Below are 10114 nucleotides of genomic sequence, written 5' to 3' on the forward strand. Positions count from 1 at the left end.
TACCTCGTTTCACAAGGTGTGTATCTGCGGTGCGGCTAATGTATGCAGAAACTTGTTTTTCTTGTCAAATGTAGTGGATGCGGTTGATATGCCATGAAAATAGGGTACAAGCTGTATGTATATGTATATGTACAAGCTGTATAGCTGTATGTATATGTATATGTACAAGCTGTATAGCTGTATGTATATGTATATGTACACGCTGTATAGCTGTATGTATATGTATATGTACAAGCTGTATGTATATGTATATGTACAAGCTGTATGTATATGTACAAGCTGTATAGCTGTATGTATATGTATATGTACAAGCTGTATAGCTGTATGTATATGTACAAGCTGTATAGCTGTATGTATATGTATATGTACAAGCTGTATAGCTGTATGTATATGTATATGTACAAGCTGTATGTATATGTATATGTACAAGCTGTATGTATATGTATATGTACAAGCTGTATAGCTGTATGTATATGTATATGTACAAGCTGTATAGCTGTATGTATATGTACAAGCTGTATAGCTGTATGTATATGTATATGTACAAGCTGTATGTATATGTATATGTACAAGCTGTATAGCTGTATGTATATGTATATGTACAAGCTGTATAGCTGTATGTATATGTATATGTATATGTACACGCTGTATAGCTGTATGTATATGTACAAGCTGTATAGCTGTATGTATATGTATATGTACAAGCTGTATAGCTGTATGTATATGTACAAGCTGTATAGCTGTATGTATATGTACAAGCTGTATAGCTGTATGTATATGTATATGTACAAGCTGTATAGCTGTATGTATATGTATATGTACAAGCTGTATAGCTGTATGTATATGTATATGTACAAGCTGTATAGCTGTATGTATATGTATATGTACAAGCTGTATAGCTGTATGTATATGTACAAGCTGTATAGCTGTATGTATATGTATATGTACAAGCTGTATAGCTGTATGTATATGTATATGTACAAGCTGTATAGCTGTATGTGTATGTATATGTACAAGCTGTATAGCTGTATGTATATGTATATGTACAAGCTGTATGTATATGTATATGTACAAGCTGTACATTGACTACCCTTAGCTTGTGTCCAATGTTGTAACAAAATGACTATATTGTTGTGTGGCATCACACTTGTGACGCAGGAGCTACGACTCAAGTCTTGCTCAAGGACAGCAGACACTTGGCCATGCAAATCCTGTTTGTCCACATTGTTGGCTGCATGGCGTGTAATCAACTTCCTCCCACATTGTTGGCTGCATGGCGTGTAATCAACTTCCTCCCAATCATTCCTCTGTTCCTTCAAGGTCCCGTTTCATCCTTTCAGCTGCAATCACCAACCAGCGCGTCTTCTTATCAGACCTTTTGAAAAGTGTGATGAGGTCACATGTCCAATCAGCAGCTCTTGTCTGTTTCCTCCTGCAAACACACACACACTTTTTACATTACACCAGTACACTCTCATTTTTCACATGTAAAAATGCTTTTATATTTTCTGTTGCCAGAATATCAGCAGTGTTTTTTACACCGAATGAATGTGGATTACAAATGAGTACTAGGGATGATGTTTGATAAGGAATTATCGAGTTCGAGCCTCTTATCGAATCCTCTTATGGAGTCCAGATAGGTTGTTGTATATGGAAAAAAACACACAATATTTGGTTTAACAAAAGCTCACTTTTATTATATTAGAAAACAATTTAATCTAATAAATAAATAAATATTGACTGTTACCCCCCTAAAAAAATTAAAAAAATAAAATAAATATTGACTGTTGTTACCCAAAGTATATTAAGTGGGATTTTTCATCAAAACAAATATATACAGTAACACAAAAACAAGCTGTCTCTGTGATCACTATAGGTGTATAAATAATAATATATTGGTAAATAAAATCAGTCCCTTGGGCACAAAACTGGAAATAATACAGCTCTCCAAAAAGTGCACTTCTGCTGCTATTTGACATAACTGTTTGTTATGATGCTTTGACATTTTTGCACTTTATTTCTTTATTGAAAGAAAATTCTATGAAGAGAAAAGTTGTTTGCAAATGTGGTTACAAAGATAAAAAATGAAAAGTTAAAGCTAAAAAAAGAAATACACTTTATTGAGTTAACATTATTTCTTTATATGGGAAAAGATGTTATGAGCTAGGGAATATAACAACTACACTACCCAGCATGCAACGGGAGTGACGAGCATGCGCGGTAGCCCTGAAAAGTGTTGTTGCATGTCGTCACCCGTGAAAGTAAACGTCAAGAAGTCAGCCAACACGCCTCGTCTACATTATTTATAATTAGACAGACAACACGTCTACAGTGTGATTTTGTAACGTTTACAAGGAAAGAAAAACTAAAGTTAAAAAAGGGAGATGTGTTGTATATATATGTATGTGCTGCAGTGTTGTATATATATGTATGTGCTGCAGTGTTGTATATATATGTATGTGCTGCAGTGTTGTATATATATGTATGTGCTGCAGTGTTGTATATATATGTATGTGCTGCAGTGTTGTATATATATGTATGTGCTGCAGTGTTGTATATATATGTATGTGCTGCAGTGTTGTATATATATGTATGTGCTGCAGTGTTGTATATATATGTATGTGCTGCGGTGTTGTATATATATGTATGTGCTGCAGTGTTGTATATATATGTATGTGCTGCGGTTGCTATAAGAAGGTTGCGACAGCTGCCGTAAAGGAGGTGCGTTGCTATGTTTCCGGTGGGTCGTAAAAGTGTTCGTCATGTATTTGTAGTCTGCTCGAATCTCTCAGTAAAGTTATTCATTGGATTATACCTTTTTGTTTTGAACTTTATTACACCTTGGAGCGCTTTTTCCCGTCCATTGTTTTCCTGCTTTCGCTATCTGCGCCTAATGACTGAGCTACGTGACGTCATTTGTTGTGATGTCACACGGAGCATTTCTGGTCGGGACGGGATTCGTTCCGAGGGATTCCAATAAAGAACCAACTCTTTTTCTTTACTCAAAGTGGTCTCGATAACGGGTACCGGTTCTCAAAAAGGGATTCGAGTCCGAGGACTCGGTTCAATTCAAACAACTGGGAAAACCGGTTTCGAGTATCATCCCTAATGAGTACTACTGTTATTCTTTAAGTTCAACTTCAAGTAGCAATGATTGTCACACACACACACACACACACACACACACACACACACACACACACACACACACACACACACACACACACACACTAGGTGTGGTGAAATGTGTCCTCTGCATTTGACCCATCACCCTTGTTCACCCCCTGGGATGTGAGGGGAGCAGTGAGCAGCAGCGGTGACTGCGCTTGGGAATCATTTTTGGTGATTGAACCCCCAATTCCAAGCCTTGATGCTGAGTGGCAAGCAGGGAGGTAATGGCTCCCATTTGTATAGTCTTTGGTATGACTCGGCCGGGGTTTCAACTCACAACCTACCCATCTCAGGGCGGACACTCTAACCACTAAGCCACTGAGTTTATGCTCAAATTCTGACGACTCAGCTGCCACTTTCTTGACGTCAAATCTTGTTCCAGTGCACTTTAAAAACAAGTTGTAGAAACACCAGAATTTTGCTTTGAGAATAAAGTGGTCGAGATTTTCCACTTCCAGTGCTGCACTGACTTGTCCAGGGTGTACCCCGCCTTCCACCCCATTGTAGCTGCACTGACTTGTCCAGGGTGTACCCCGCCTTCCACCCCATTGTAGCTGCACTGACTTGTCCAGGGTGTACCCCGCCTTCCGCCCCATTGTAGCTGCACTGACTTGTCCAGGGTGTACCCCGCCTTCCACCCCATTGTAGCTGCACTGACTTGTCCAGGGTGTACCCCGCCTTCCGCTCCATTGTAGCTGCACTGACTTGTCCAGGGTGTACCCCGCCTTCCGCCCCATTGTAGCTGCACTGACTTGTCCAGGGTGTACCCCGCCTTCCGCCCCATTGTAGCTGCACTGACTTGTCCAGGGTGTACCCCGCCTTCCGCCCCATTGTAGCTGAGATAGGCTCCAGCGACCCCAAAAGGGACAAGAGGTAGCAAATGGATAGATGGATGTAGTGCTGCACTGTAAAAACAACATCTGTTGATTTAACAGTAAAAACTGGCAGAATTGTACAGCAAAAATAACAGTGGGACAGATTTAACATTTAATTTGGTGTAAAAACAATTCTGGCGAGCGTTTTTTTACCGTAAAATCTGCTGATCTTTTTACAGTAAATTCCTGTAAAGTGGGAAAACTGTTTTTTACACCAACTTTTTTTTGACAAAGAGACTTCACTGTAAAAAAAAAAAAAAAAACACTGTATAGAGTGTAAAAAATATAATTATGCAATAATAATAATGATATTATTACAAAATAATTGTTTTTCCATTTACAGTAATGCACTGTAAAAACCACCTCTGTAGATTTCAGGTTAGAAAAAAGTGGCAGCGTCGTGGCCAGAATTTGAGCCTAAAAATATAAACTGGTAGCCATTTCCCATTTACAGTCTTTCCATGGCAAATAATACTGTTCCTTTGACCCTCAAATGTAGCTTTTAACAGTAAATAAAGATATAAAACAGTAGATTTTACAGTACAGTAGCGGTTGCCAGAATTTTACTGCAAAAATAATTGTTGTATCGTTTTCCCATTGACACTGTAAAACAATGTCTGTAGATTTAACGATAAACAACTGCTACCTCAATTGTTAGAATTTAAACAACTGCTACCTCAATTGTTAGAATTTAAACAACTGCTACCTCAATTGTTACAATTTGACCCTCAAAATAACACTTGTACGGTTTTCACATTTACTGTATTTCAGTGTAAAAAAAAACGGTACAATTCTAGCCTTTGAGCTGCCAGTTTTTTTTAACTGTAAAATGTACAGATTTGTTTACAGTGCACTGTAAATAAAACATCAGTATACTATTATTATTACTAGTAGTATTATGTTCATTAAAATAACTGCTCTTCCATTTCCAGCAATGCACTGTAAGAACTTTGCTAGATTTAGCAGTAAAAAGCTGGCATAAAAATAACAGTGGTAGCCATTTTCCATCGACAGTCATTCAGAGTAAACAAACATTTGACTGTTTCATGACGTTTCTACATCAACTCTTCCTGCGAGGATTGTGGATCTTCTTGTTGACGTATTGGGAATGTAAGAGGTCCCGTGAGGCCACCACAAATAGGAGTGGCGGACTCAGAGATGAAGGTTGAAGTCCACACTTGATGGGAGCGCTGCAAGGATTAGCCACGTCCTAAATGCTATCTCTCCAGTTATTGCTGCAAGGATTAGCCACGTCCTAAATGCTATCTCTCCAGTTATTGCTGCAAGGATTAGCCACGTCCTAAATGCTATCTCTCCAGTTATTGCTGCAAGGATTAGCCACGTCCTAAATGCTATCTCTCCAGTTATTGCTGCAAGGATTAGCCACGTCCTAAATGCTATCTCTCCAGTTATTGCTGCAAGGATTAGCCACGTCCTAAATGCTATCTCTCCAGTTATTGCTGCAAGGATTAGCCACGTCCTAAATGCTATCTCTCCAGTTATTGCTGCAAGGATTAGCCACGTCCTAAATGCTATCTCTCCAGTTATTGCTGCAAGGATTAGCCACGTCCTAAATGCTATCTCTCCAGTTATTGCTGCAAGGATTAGCCATGTCCTAAATGCTATCTCTCCAGTTATTGCTGCAAGGATTAGCCACGTCCTAAATGCTATCTCTCCAGTTATTGCTGCAAGGATTAGCCACGTCCTAAATGCTATCTCTCCAGTTATTGCTGCAAGGATTAGCCACGTCCTAAATGCTATCTCTCCAGTTATTGCTGCAAGGATTAGCCACGTCCTAAATGCTATCTCTCCAGTTATTGCTGCAAGGATTAGCCACGTCCTAAATGCTATCTCTCCAGTTATTGCTGCAAGGATTAGCCACGTCCTAAATGCTATCTCTCCAGTTATTGCTGCAAGGATTAGCCACGTCCTAAATGCTATCTCTCCAGTTGCATCTAAAAGAAGCTTTCACTTGCTGGGAGTTGAAAGGTGGATTAAATGGATCCATCCATACTTTATATGAAGCTTTCACTCTTTGATGCTTGCAATCATTCACAAGTCGTCTCCCTGACCACATCAATATCACCACCTTTCCTTCTTCTTCTACAATTCCAATTATTTACACTATTTTTCCTCTTCAAAGTCACATTCCATACAGCAGTCTTTTTCAACCACTGTGCCGCGGCACACACGTGAGATACAGTCTGGTGTGCCGTGGGGAGATTATGCACTTTCACCTATTTGGGGTAAAAATATGTTTTGCAAAGCAGTAATTCTAGTCTGCAAATGATGTGTTGTTGTTGTTGTCTGTGCTGTCTAGAGCTAACCGTGTAATACTCTTCCATACCAGTAGGTGGCAGCAGGTAGCTAATTGCTTTGAAGATGTCAGGAACATGATTTGTGGTGATCACAATATGCAGATGACAGCGGGAGGCAGTGTGCAGGTAAAAAGGTGTCTAATGCTTAAACTAAAAATAAACAAAAGGTGAGTGCCCCTAAGAAAAGGCATTGAAGCTTAGGGAAGGTTCTATGTAGAACCAAACTAAAACTGAACTGGCTACAAAGTAAACAAAAACAGAATGCTGGACGACAGCAAAGACTTACATCATTTGGAGCAGACGGCGTCCACAAAGTACATCCGAACATGACATGACAATCAACAATGTCCCCACAAAGAAGGATAGCAACAAGTGAAATATTCTTGATTGCTAAAACAAAGTAGATGCGGGGAATATCGCTCAAGGAAGACATGAAACTGCTACAGGAAAAAAAAAAAAAAAACGGGAAAAGCCACCAAAATAGGAGCGCAAGACAAGAAGTAAAACACTACACAGGAAAACAGCATTAAAGTCCTAATAAGTCAGGGTGTGATGTGACAGGTGGTGACAGTACACCTACTTTGAGACAAGACCTATATTGATACAGTACACCTACTTTGAGACAAGACCTATATTGATACAGTACACCTACTTTGAGACAAGACCTATATTGATACAGTACATCTACTTTGAGACAAGACCTATATTGATACAGTACATCTACTTTGAGACAAGACCTATATTGATACAGTACACCTACTTTGAGACAAGACCTATATTGATACAGTACATCTACTTTGAGACAAGACCTATATTGATACAGTACATCTACTTTGAGACAAAACCTATATTGATACAGTACACCTACTTTGAGACAAGACCTATATTGATACAGTACATCTACTTTGAGACAAGACCTATATTGATACAGTACATCTACTTTGAGACAAGACCTATATTGATACAGTACACCTACTTTGAGACAAGACCTATATTGATACAGTACACCTACTTTGAGACAAGGCCTATATTGATACAGTACACCTACTTTGAGACAAGAGCTATATTGATACAGTACATCTACTTTGAGACAAGACCTATATTGATACAGTACATCTACTTTGAGACAAGAGCTATATTGATACAGTACATCTACTTTGAGACAAAACCTATATTGATACAGTACACCTACTTTGAGACAAGACCTATATTGATACAGTACATCTACTTTGAGACAAGACCTATATTGATACAGTACATCTACTTTGAGACAAGACCTATATTGATACAGTACACCTACTTTGAGACAAGACCTATATTGATACAGTACACCTACTTTGAGACAAGACCTATATTGATACAGTACACCTACTTTGAGACAAGACCTATATTGATACAGTACACCTACTTTGAGACAAGACCTATATTGATACAGTACATCTACTTTGAGACAAGACCTATATTGATACAGTACACCTACTTTGAGACAAGACCTATATTGATACAGTACATCTACTTTGAGACAAGACCTATATTGATACAGTACATCTACTTTGAGACAAGAGCTATATTGATACAGTACATCAACTTTGAGACAAGACCTATATTGATACAGTACACCTACTTTGAGACAAGACCTATATTGATACAGTACATCTACTTTGAGAAAAGACCTATATTGATACAGTACACCTACTTTGAGACAAGACCTATATTGATACAGTACATCTACTTTGAGACAAGACCTATATTGATACAGTACATCTACTTTGAGACAAGACCTATATTGATACGGTACACCTACTTTGAGACAAGACCTATATTGATACGGTACACCTACTTTGAGACAAGACCTATATTGATACGGTACATCTACTTTGAGACAAGACCTATATTGATACGGTACATCTACTTTGAGACAAGACCTATATTGATACGGTACATCTACTTTGAGACAAGACCTATATTGATACAGTACATCTACTTTGAGACAAGACCTATATTGATACGGTACATCTACTTTGAGACAAGACCTATATTGATACAGTACATCTACTTTGAGACAAGACCTATATTGATACGGTACATCTACTTTGAGACAAGACCTATATTGATACAGTACACCTACTTTGAGACACGACCTATATTGATACGGTACATCTACTTTGAGACAAGACCTATATTGATACAGTACACCTACTTTGAGACAAGACCTATATCGACACAGTACATCTACTTTGAGACAAGACCTATATTGATACGGTACATCTACTTTGAGACAAGACCTATATTGATACAGTACACCTACTTTGAGACAAGACCTATATCGACACAGTACATCTACTTTGAGACAAGACCTATATTGATACAGTACATCTACTTTGAGACAAGAGCTATATTGCTGGGCCACAACATTAGGTACACCTGCAGACTGCAGCACAGATTTCATATTTCATTCATTCACAACTCCTCCAACAGCAACATTATTGTTTTTGCACTTTTGGCTTCTTATTCAATAACTTTTTCAAATAAATTCAATCTTGCACGTGGAAAGTTTAAGTGTGGGCTTTAGTTGACATAACACTCCCGTCAGGGGGTGCATTCTACGGCGGGGGTGCATTCTACGGCGGGGGTGCATTCTACGGCGGGGGTGCATTAATCTGGCACAACACATGAAACTTGGAGTTTCAGCTGAAGAACAGAATGGCCGACTTTGACTGTTTTTGGCTGGCTTTGGATGAGAGCTGCGATGTACGTGACACCGCCCAGCTGATGAGAGCTGCGATGTACGTGACACCGCCCAGCTGATGAGAGGTGCGATGTACGTGACACCGCCCAGCTGATGAGAGCTGCGATGTACGTGACACCGCCCAGCTGATGAGAGCTGCGATGTACGTGACACCGCCCAGCTGATGAGAGCTGCGATGTACGTGACACCGCCCAGCTGATGAGAGCTGCGATGTACGTGACACCGCCCAGCTGATGAGAGCTGCGATGTACGTGACACCGCCCAGCTGATGAGAGCTGCGATGTACGTGACACCGCCCAGCTGATGAGAGGTGCGATGTACGTGACACCGCCCAGCTGATGAGAGCTGCGATGTACGTGACACCGCCCAGCTGATGAGAGGTGCGATGTACGTGACACCGCCCAGCTGATGAGAGGTGCGATGTACGTGACACCGCCCAGCTGATGAGAGCTGCGATGTACGTGACACCGCCCAGCTGATGAGAGCTGCGATGTACGTGACACCGCCCAGCTGATGAGAGCTGCGATGTACGTGACACCGCCCAGCTGATGAGAGCTGCGATGTACGTGACACCGCCCAGCTGATGAGAGCTGCGATGTACGTGACACCGCCCAGCTGATGAGAGCTGCGATGTACGTGACACCGCCCAGCTGATGAGAGGTGCGATGTACGTGACACCGCCCAGCTGATGAGAGCTGCGATGTACGTGACACCGCCCAGCTGATGAGAGCTGCGATGTACGTGACACCGCCCAGCTGATGAGAGGTGCGATGTACGTGACACCGCCCAGCTGATGAGAGCTGCGATGTACGTGACACCGCCCAGCTGATGAGAGCTGCGATGTACGTGACACCGCCCAGCTGATGAGAGGTGCGATGTACGTGACACCGCCCAGCTGATGAGAGCTGCGATGTACGTGACACCGCCCAGCTGATGAGAGCTGCGATGTACGTGACACCGCCCAGCTGATGAGAGGTGCGATGTACGTGACACCGCCCAGC

General features: G+C 40.8%; 1 protein-coding gene across 1 annotated transcript in view; it reads right to left on the minus strand.

Moving 5' to 3' along the window:
- Positions 1-908: 908 nt before the first annotated feature.
- LOC133652918 (serine/threonine-protein kinase 35-like) overlaps positions 909-10114 on the minus strand; it is a 73698-nt gene continuing 64492 nt past the window's right edge. The window contains exon 4 of the transcript XR_009826631.1: positions 909-1432. The gene's annotated coding sequence lies outside the window, so the exon portion shown is untranslated. The remainder of the gene's footprint in view (positions 1433-10114) is intronic.

This window comes from Entelurus aequoreus, linkage group LG07 (genome assembly GCF_033978785.1).
Source record: "Entelurus aequoreus isolate RoL-2023_Sb linkage group LG07, RoL_Eaeq_v1.1, whole genome shotgun sequence".
Taxonomy (NCBI): domain Eukaryota; kingdom Metazoa; phylum Chordata; class Actinopteri; order Syngnathiformes; family Syngnathidae; genus Entelurus; species Entelurus aequoreus.